The 10,828-nt window shown below is 48.7% G+C and overlaps 1 long non-coding RNA gene across 1 annotated transcript in view; it reads right to left on the bottom strand.

Annotated features, from left to right (window-relative positions):
* Positions 1-9,775: 9,775 nt before the first annotated feature.
* Positions 9,776-10,828, bottom strand: part of LOC307201089 — a 315,231-nt gene continuing 314,178 nt past the window's right edge. Inside the window, exon 3 of the long non-coding RNA XR_013832518.1 lies at positions 9,776-10,272. This is a non-coding gene — a long non-coding RNA (uncharacterized lncRNA). The remainder of the gene's footprint in view (positions 10,273-10,828) is intronic.

Here is a 10,828-nt window from a genome sequence, read left to right as displayed (position 1 = left end):
CCAGTTGCACATTGGGCTGAGAGTTGGCCAGCATACCGTGGTGCAAAGTGTGTTCTCCCTCATGGAGAGCACGGGTTGCGGGCGGGGCTGACGAGACACCTCACTGTTGCTAGGCAAATGGTTTGGCCATCCTTTAAGCAGGGACGGGCTGTTACTGGGGAAATCTAGATGTTGCCATTTGTTGATTGACAGCCCTATTTGTTAAATACAATGCTCGCAGCGACAAACTTCCTCTTTTCGCTGCTTACTTAGGATCACCAACCCTCCCTTCCCTAATTTAAGGCTGTTTGCTTGACCTTGCTATGCCTGTCATGGGGTCGTCTGCTTTGGGGCAGGGGCCCGGTAGGAATTTTGTCCATTTGGCTGATTAGTGTGTGCCACTTGGTTTTTTGCCTACTGCATAGCAAATCGTCACAACTTGTAAGGTTTGAGGTTAGGCATTGGTCTTGGAATTGGTTGGTGGAGGGGTATGGATTCGGCTGTGCCTGCCCCTCCAAAATGCTGCTGCTGCTGCTGCTTCAAGGGTTTTCCATTAAAGGAACCCAGGGGCTCCCCATGCTTTTGTCCGAAACCCTCTGGCAAGAGGCGCAAGCTCCTGGGAGCATTCTGGGGAGAGGTGAGGCATGATTCCCAGTCCCGTCTCTCTCCCCAGGTGACTTACCTTTGCTGACTTCGCGGGGGGTGCGGATGTCAGAGCTGTCCCCGTGCGGGGTCAATTAGCGCTACCAATGCCTAAGCAACCACTCACATTGCTGTAATTTGAATAAAGTTGTGGCCAAAATTATGCCAAAAACCTTAAACAAAAATTAAGTGTCAATTGTGTTTTTCTTTGGGGGGGGTGTCTTGGGGATCTCGACACGCAATAAAGCGGGCAGAGCAAGCCCCCCACACTCCCTCAGGCCCCTGTGTATGTTAGGAACACCTGATGAGATCTGCTATCATGCATGCACATGTATTCCGTAGACCCTGAATCTGGAGGGGGTGGGAAAAACACACCCACATTTTGTTCTTTCTTGTGGTCCTCGCTTAGCTCCTTGGGACACAGCCTCCCCCAATCTGGTGCACCTTTGGGATGTTTTGGACTACAACTCCATTCAGCCCCGGTCAGTGTGCCCAGTGGTCAGTGCCAGATTTACGTATAAGCTAATCCAAGCTATAGCTTAGGGCCCCACTCTCTTGGGGGCCCCCAAAAAATTTAAAGGAAAAAACACACCTGGATGTGCATTTCCAAAATATAAGATAAAAAGCAAATAAAACAAAACCGACGTACAGCAACAGTGTTTTTTGTTGCGTAGGCTCCTATGATGTAAGTAATGGGCCCCGCCTGCTAGCCTGCTCCCTAAAATATCACTGGTTTGCTAATTTCTATATATAGGGGACGCAGTTGGCGCTGTGGGTAAAACCTCAGCGCCTAGGACTTGCCGATCGCATGGTCGGCAGTTCGAATCCCCGTGGCGGGGTGCGCTCCCGTCGTTCGGTCCCAGCGCCTGCCAACCTAGCAGTTCAAAAGCACCTCGGGTGCAAGTAGATAAATGGGGACCGCTTACCAGCGGGAAGGTAAACGGCGTTCCGTGTGCTGCGCTGGCTCGCCAGATGCAGCTTGTCACGCTGGCCACGTGACCCGGAAGTGTCTGCGGACAGCGCTGGCTCCCGGCCTATAGAGTGAGATGAGCGCACAACCCTAGAGTCTGGCAAGACTGACCCAAACGGGCAGGGGTACCTTTACCTATATATAGGGTGCCTATATTCTGCATGTAGCATGTAGTCTTATGACTACTGACTGATTTCATGTAATACATAATTTATTTATTTTGATTCCATTATGGCTTTAGAAACCTATTAGGTCCATAAATTACCATACAGCATCTATTCAACAAAACAAAAAAAAAAAAAACCAGTGACAATTTGCTGTTGACAAAGGACAGCTGGTCATATAAAGGGCCCCATTACCTTCAGGAGCTTAGGGCCTCATCCAGCCCTGCCAGTTGTGATGAAATTTAGAGTTCAGCAACATCTGGAAGGAATGCAGGAGAATGCAGCCCTATCATATTGGAAGAGGACTTTGGATGCTAAGGGAACAATCCAGGGATTAATTCAAGTCTTGTTGCTGAAATGTATGGGAGTTTTTCAAGCGCAGGGTACTGCTCTTCTATGCAGCTCTTAATTTGTGTCAGGGAAATTTCCTTGATCACTGTGACTTCAAAATTAGAGTTAGGCATCCTTTGACAGACATCTTCCTTTCGCTTCTTCCTCAGCCACCTGCACCATGTTGCCCCTTCCTTTCATTTGCATTCCGCCACATGTGAGGAGTGAAGCGTTCCATTTCGCAACCATGGGGTTTTACCTTTTGGTCGGGAGTTGTGTACAGTTACTGGAAGACGCCTTGCGTTTTCCTGAAAAGGCATGAACAAACAGCAGCGAGACATGCTTCAACCAGGGATGTCAGCAAAATAATCCATCTGGTGATGTTTGTGCAGCTTAGGAAATGATTGGGATGCTATTTATCAGCAAAACTAGCAATTCTCCCCCTAGATAACGGCTGGAGTTTGTAAGCAAGACGATTATGTTTTGGGCAACCATATCTAGCTTAAGCTCACTTGCTCAGCATAGGCAGTCCTCTGCATGTGGTGGCGATGTGCATCTGAATGCAATGTAAGGCTCATCCAAGGCCTTTTCCATTGGCCAGAGGCATCTTTAGTTGTGAACAGAGATGCACATCTGCATCACTTGTTGCTAAAGGCAACTCACTGTGTGTGGCTACACCTGGGTTGAGACCAAAGGACAGGTACAAGGCAAGAGCATAGGATGGGTGAGGCCTGGCTTGGCAGCATGATATGTAAAAATGATCTAGGTATCTTGATGGATCACACACTGAGCCAGAATTGGGATGTGGCTGCTCAAAACCTTAAATCTGCAATTGCAGAAGTATGGTGCTCATATCACAGGGCTTGAACAACAGAATCTCTCTCTGCCTCTCCACTGTGGCTTCACTCTCCAGAGCATTCTACAAACATGCCTGATCTCGTGAAATAAAGCCAATTTCTCTGGAAAGACACGGAATGTGTTTTATTTGCAGACTCAAGATCTCAGAGATATGCATGCAAATATGACAATCACCACACCCACTGGCCTATTGCATAGCCAAAAGCAGTAGAGTTCCCAAAGAGTGCCATATTGTGGGAAACAACCGAATGGATTCATTAAAGGAAACATGGCCTATTATTTATTTTAGTCACTGAGTAGTCATGCACTTCAATCACTTTTCTGAAGAACTCATTGGCATAAAAGAAGCTAGGTGCAAGCTTTCATTGATATACAGTATCAAACTAGTTGTCAATTCTCTCTGAGTGTTGAACATGTATCACTGAACTTAATAAATTCCTGTATAGTACTAGTGATCCACCTACCCGAGCTACGACACCTCAGGGTCTCAAATTGAGTGGGGGTCTTTTATAGCATTGCCACTTAAGGACCTTTTAACTAGAGATGCTGCAGACTGAGTTAAATTTTGTATTTGGGTTATGGTCTCTGAGACTTTAATCCACCTGTTCCTTCTCCAAAAATCTCCTGAAAATATTGTGCAGTAAGCTAAGGCTTTGCTGGCTGCAGATATTGAGAGACTTGTTCTGTCACTTAAAATGATCAAGGCTGGAACCAAGCCCATTATTTTATGCATGCGCAGAGATCATCTTTTATTTCTTAAAGCCTCAGTGGTTATGTCATGGATGGTGTTAAGTTGTGGGTGAACATATTAGACAACACAGCGATTCTTCAGACAGCTCTTGTTTATTCACAGGCCAGAACAGAACTGAACTGAAGGGTTCAGCCAACCTGCTTATATAGAGTTCAACTACAAAGCAACAGTAACAACTTTCTGTAACTATCCAATCACTGAACATCACTTTCAATTCCTTATTTGCATATGTGGACCTGAGTGAAAACTATCTACAGTATCCCCCTGCTGGCCCAGGGTGAGAACTTCAGTACATAACAGATGGGTTGGAGGCAGAGGAATGGGGGGAGGAACCAGCTGGGGAACCACCAAAGGAACAAGGCTCAGAGCCCCTGATGGTGGAACTATGATGAGTGGTCAGAAGGAGGAGAGTGGTGTCGGAAGCTGAAGAGGTAACAGGGTTTAGTGAGCAGGGAGAGTCTGTGACAGACGGCAGTCCAGAATCAGAATCAGAATGGGAGGAGAGGCCAAGAGGCAGAGATGAGTCAGGCTGGTGTCTCTCCCTCCTGCTGTGACAAGCTCCCTTCCCACCTTGTCTCCCAGAACCAGAAGAGAATGAAGAAGTTGGAGGAGAGATTAGTGATGTGCAGACCCAGTTTCCAATTGCTTGGGAAGGGGGAACCCTGGAGAGGGTAATTAGGCAGCTGGGGGGAGGAAGGGACCTTCAGTCCTTCACCTGCTTCATGGGGGCAAGACCTACTGGAGATGGGTTGCTGTGCCCATTAGGCCTGACACTCCTGTACAGAGTGTGTTTTTGCTAATGAAGAGTTAACTCCAACATGCATGGAGTGATTTACTGCTAGCTCACTCCGGACACTTTATAGATGTAGGATTTTGGCCTGCCAGTGGAAAAAAATACTTCCCTTATGCTCTGCTCCAGCTAAGTTTTTAACTCCTGATCTCCACAACCATTTGATACACTAGCACTCTTTGGGCATTCAAAAGGATTGCATGACTCAGACTTGGGGTGCCTCAATGTCTTTGCATGCATATCAGCTGCTTTGCAATGCTTCCCCGATGTTATTGCATGATTGCCATCACCTCCATAATGAGATGAGACTCCTTCCTCATTCAAGGAGATATTTATTATTTGGACCAAACCCCTGCCACTCAAAGTGACTTTCACATTATGGATTGGGGAGCAAGCTACATGTGGTACCCTTCACAATGCCAAGTGAGTTGTCAGCATCCTTGAGATAAACAGTGCCAAAGTGATTATCCAAATAATTATGGTAAGCTGAACTGTGGCATACAAGTTGGAACAAAGCTGGGTGATTTTATCTGCAAAGAATTGTGTGATATTGTTCCAACAGGATGTAGATGACTTGTCTTTTGGTGAATCATTTTTACTAGCTAGTTAGAAATTCACCAGAAAAGCTCTGCCAGACACAATTTTGCTTAAGCAGCTGTAGTGCGGGAAGAAAAAATTATTTACCACCACTGCCTCCTGGTGGTGGTTCTATGGCATGTCAGATTTTGCATAGGGATGCTCCTGGATGGACTATGCAGAATTAGATAAATTAACAGGAAGGATTCGAAACCTGCGGGACCAGAGATTCTTAGAAGATTGCAGTAAATATATGAACTATTTGAAAAGCAATTGTAATGAACAGATTACGCTAGTAGGACTGTAAGAAGTTCTGTAAGGAGGACTATTTGAAATATTGCAAGAAAGACTATGAAGAGAATTATTAGTTAATGATAATTAAGAGCAATAGGGACGCAGGTGGCACTGTGGGTAAAACCTCAGTGCCTAAGACTTGCCGATCGCATGGTCGGCGGTTCAAATCCCGCAGCAGGGTGTGCTCCCATCGTTTGGTCCCAGCGCCTGCCAACCTAGCAGTTCGAAAGCACCCCCGGGTGCAAGTAGATAAATAGGGACCGCTTACCAGCGGGAAGGTAAATGGCGTTTCTGTGTGCTGCGCTGGCTCGCCAGATGCAGCTTGTCACGCTGGCCACGTGACCCGGAGGTGTCTGCGGACAGCGCTGGCTCCCGGCCTCTAGAGTGAGATGAGCGCACAACCCTAGAGTCTGTCAAGACTGGCCCGTACGGGCAGGGGTACCTTTACCTTTAAGAGCAATAGGGAAATTAAGAAATGCAGAATAAGTGATAAAGAAGCGAAAATCTTTGAATTATGGTGCTGGAGGAGACTCTTGAGAGTCCCATGGACTGCAAGAAGACCAAACCTATCCATTCTGAAGGCAATCAGTCCTGAGTGCTCACTGGAAGGACAGATCCTGAAGCTAAGGCTCCAATACTTTGGCCACCTCATGAGAAGAGAAGACTCTCTGGAAAAGACCCTGATGTTGGGAAAGATGGAGGGCAGAAGGAGAAGGGGACGACAGAGGACGAGATGGTTGGACAGTGTTCTCAAAGCTACCAGCATGAGTTTGACCAAAATGCGGGAGGCAGTGGAAGACAGGAGTGCCTGGCGTGCTCTGGTCCATGGGGTCGCGAGGAGTCGGACATGACTAAACGACTAAACAACAAAAATGGAAATTCATCAGAGGTGGTTGACGGAAGTCTAAAATAATGTATAAGATAGGAAGTTATGTTAAATGATTGTTGAAAATGATATGTAAAACCCCCCAATAAAAATGTATATAAAAAAGGGATGCTCCTGGAATAATGTGTGGATCAGTGTGTACGTATCCCTCAGATTGCTCAGTTCTGAGAAGGCAGGGGAAGGCTGAGGCTTACTCACACTCTTAGGAGGTAGCCGAAGAACTGCCTTTCAAAAAATACTTCACTTCTTTCTTTACAGTCCAACTGACCATGAGAACTATAAAGGTAAAGGGACTCCTGACCATTAGGTCCAGTCGTGACCGACTCTGGGGTTGCGGCACTCATCTTGCTTTACTGGCCGGGGGAGCTGGCGTACAGCTTCTGGATCATGTGGCCAGCATGACTAAGCCGCTTCTGGCGAACCAGAGCAGCGCACGGAAACGCCATTTACCTTCCTGCCGGAGCGGTACCTATTTATCTACCTGCACTTTGACGTGCTTTTGAACTGCTAGGTTGGCAAGAACTGGGACCGAGCAATGAGAGCTCACCCCGTTGCAGGGATTCGAACCGCTGGCCTTCTGATCGGCAAGTCCTAGGCTCTGTGGTTTAACCCACAGTGCCACCCTATTCTATATGAGACCTATAGATGGACATTAAATATGTGGGCACAGATGCACCTGCAGTCACCTCTCCCCCATCCCAATACAATGTCCATGGGAGGGATAGATAGCAGGCCACCATGTCTCATTACTCGCAGGGGCATTTGCAGCCACATTTTGAACATCTGTGCACCACTCACAGGGCTTGTACACATCTGGGCACTACTTATATGTCAACCCACATTCTCCCCATTTGAATTAAGACTGGTGTAGTCTGCACCCACAGGAATCTGAATTTGCATATGAGGAGCAAATTCAGAAGGCATTCCCTTTTTCGATTGTCTATGCCTTCTAATTTGTTGATTCTATTATATGCACCTCGGCTTGTTTGTTTTCTAAAGGGAATTCCCCTCCCAAGAAGTGTGCAAAAGCACACAGTTAGGCAACTGTAAATTTGCTTGTTCGGTTTTCTGGTTTTGTGAAAATCTGAGGAAAAGATAGATAGATCTCAAATCTCAGGGATCAAAAGCCGGTGGAGAATGTTCATCTGTTCAGGAGCACACAGGACATAGTAACAAGCACAGCTGAAAACAAACAAAAAAAATGAAAGCATTGAGGAAGTAGTGGGCATTGAAAGGAGAGCAGCAGAAAGCAACAATTGATCCACTCACCCCAAAACAATTTTTTCGGGTTACGGACCACCGAAACCTGGAAGTGCCGGAATGGGTTACTTCCGGGTTTTGGTGGTCACACATGCGCAGAAGCACTAGATCACGCTTTGTGCATGCACAGAAGCGCCAAATCCGTGCGTGAGCAGCCATGCCACTGTGGGTTGCGAACACTGCGGGTTGTGAATGTGCATCCCGCACGGATTACGGTTCACAACCCAAGTGTCCACTGTAGCTTGTTTAGCTTATATGTAACCCATAGAGCCTAGGACTTGCCGATCAGAAGGTTGGCGGTTCAAATCCCCACAAAGGGGTGAGCTCCCGTTGCTCAGTCCCTGCTCCTGCCAACCTAGCAGTTTGAAAGCACGTCAAAGTGCAAGTAGATACATAGGTACCGCTCCGGCGGGAAGGTAAACGGCGTTTCCGTGCGCTGCTCTGGTTCGCCAGAAGCGGCTTAGTCATGCTGGCCACATGACCCAGAAGCTGTACGCCGGCTCCCGAGGCCAATAAAGTGAGATGAGCGCCGCAACCCCAGAGTGGGCCACGACTGGACCTAATGGTCAGGGGTTCCTTTACCTTTACCCAGTGGCGTAGCATGGGGGGTGCAGGGGGGGCCGGCCGCTCCGGGCGCAACATCTGGGGGTTAGGGTTAGGGGGCGCAAATCCACGGGTTAGGGGGCGCAAATTACTTGCTTTGCCCCGGGTGCTGACAACCCACGCTACGCCCCTGCCTTCACCTTTACAAATCTGGCACTGTTGATAGATGCACAGAGATAGAGATAGAGGCAGAGATGAAAGAAAGAAAGAAAGAAAGAAAGAAAGAAAGAAAGAAAGAAAGAAATGGAGAGGTAGAGAGAGAAAGAAAGTAAGAGGTAGAGAGAGAAAGAAAGTAAGAGGTAGAGAGGTTGAGATACAGAAAGAAAGAGAGGTACAGATAGATTGTTGTTGTTTAGTCGTTTAGTCGTGTCTGACTCTTCGTGACCCCATGGACCAGAGAACGCCAGGCACTCCTGTCCTCCACTGCCCCCCGCAGCTTGGTCAGGCTCATGTTTGTAGCTCCGAGAACACTGTCCAGCCATCTCGTCCTCTGTCGTCCCCTTCTCCTTGTGCCCTCCATCTTTCCCAACATCAGGGTCTTCTCCAGGGAGTCTTCTCTTCTCATGAGGTGGCCAAAGTACTGGCGCCTCAGCTTCAGGATCTGTCCTTCCAGTGAGCACTCAGGGCTGATTTCCTTCAGAATGGAGAGGTTTGATCTTCTTGCAGTCCATGGGACTCTCAAGAGTCTCCCCCAGCACCACAATTCAAAAGCATCAATTCTTCGGCGATCAGCCTTCTTTATGGTCCAGCTCTCACTTCCATACATAGATAGAGAGAGAGAGAGAGAGAGAGAGAGGGAAAAATAGAGAGAGAAAGAAAGTAAGAGGGAAAAATAGAGAGACAGATCAGATCCCCTCCCTGACAGGCCGGAAGCCGGTCCCCCTTTCCTTCCTCCCTCTGAGCCACTCCGCTCGGCCTGCTGCCCGGCGCCCCTGTCCCCCCCTCGGCGGGCGCAGGGAGGAGCCAGAGGCGGAGCCGCCGCCCCGAAGCCGGCCGGCGACCCGGACCGGCGCGAGAGGCCGGCGGCGTCCACGAGCTTCGGATATGGCGGCGGCGGCGGCGGCGGCGACCTGCGCCCCCGTTTGCCGCCGCCTGGTGCTGCTGCTGCTGCGGAGAAGGCGGCGCGGAGGCGGCGCGTCGGCCGGCAAACGCCTCCTCAGCAGCAGCAGCAGCAGCAGCTCCCTCAGCAGCGGCGGCGGCGGCGGCGTCAGGTTTCTGAGGGGAAGAGGAGGGCGCCTCTGTCGTGGGAGGCGGGGGCCGAGCGGGGCGTCGTCGGTGGGGCGGGGGGACCCGAGCACCCCCCAAGTCGTAAAGTGGGGATCTTGGGGTCAGGGCCGGCCCACCCCTGAGGCAAGGGGAGGCGGCGGCCTCAGGCGGCAGGATTCGTAGGGGCCCCAAGGCTCTCTTCCCGCGCTCCATCAGCCCAGGTGGGCCGCCTCAGGTGGGCTCCCCTCCTTGGAAGGGTTCGAGCTGGGAGAGCAACTCATTGGGGATAAGGTCCCTTCAATGCCCCCCCTCAATAAAACATTTGAGGGAGCCGCGTCCCCCCCCCAAAAAAAAGTAGATGGGTTTTGCCACTCAAATGGCGTGCACATGCCGTGTTCTGTGATTGATTAAGTGAGGTGGAGCTTACCTGATTGCTTATGTGACTGATTATGCGGAGCAGAGATTACCTGATTGGTTATGTTGGGCGGAGCTTACCTGATTGGCTATGCGATTGATTATGTGGGGCGGAGCTTACCTGATTGGTTATGTGATTGGTTATGTTGGGCGGAGCTTACCTGATTGATTATGTGATTGATTATGCGGAGCAGAGATTACCTAATTGGTTATGTGACTGATTATGTGGAGCAGAGATTACCTGATTGGTTATGCGATTGATTATGTGGGGCGGAGCTTACCTGATTGATTATGTGATTGATTATGTGGAGCACAGCTTACCTGATTGATTATGCGATTGGTTATGTTGGGCGGAGCTTACCTGATTGATTATGTGATTGATTATGCGGAGCAGAGCTTACCTGATTGGTTATGTGATTGGTTATGTTGGGCGGAGCTTACCTGATTGATTATGTGATTGATTATGCGGAGCAGAGATTACTTAATTGGTTATGTGACTGATTATGTGGAGCAGAGATTACCTGATTGGTTATGTGGGGCAGAGCTTACCTGATTGGTTATGTGATTGATTATGTGGGGCGGAGCTTACTTGATTGGTGTGATTGATTATGTGGGGCAGAGCTTACTTCGGCCTCCCCAATATTTTATTCAAGTTGACACCCCACGTTGGGCAAAAGATTCTTGTGTTGCAGATGTGTGTGTGTAATTTCTATTATTAAATATTTTTTAAATCATGATTTAAATCGTAAATTTGATTTAAGTCAAATCCACCCTGATTTAACCCAAGCCATAATCCCTGGTTCAGATGTCACCCTCAGTTTGGGATTTGGGTTTGATTTTCCTGTGTGTGACTGGGGAGAGGCAAATCAGGTGAAGTGGGCTTGTTCATGTGTAAAGGACCATTGAATGCACTCCCAGCTTGTTTTCGGAAAGCCACTAGATCAGGCTTCTTCGAACCTCAGCCCTCCAGATGTTTTTGGCCTACAACTCCCATGATCCCTAGCTAGCAGGACCAGAGGTCAGGGATGATGGGGATTGTAGTCTCAAAACATCTGGAGGGCCGAGGTTGAGGAAGCCTGCACTAGATGCTATAGGAGCAGCAATT

Source organism: Podarcis cretensis (assembly GCF_951804945.1).
Source record: "Podarcis cretensis genome assembly, chromosome: 13".
In the NCBI taxonomy this organism is placed as follows: Eukaryota; Metazoa; Chordata; class Lepidosauria; order Squamata; family Lacertidae; genus Podarcis; species Podarcis cretensis.
The sequence above is the reverse complement of the archived record's forward strand: the minus strand, read 5'-3'. Positions and strand labels throughout refer to the sequence as shown.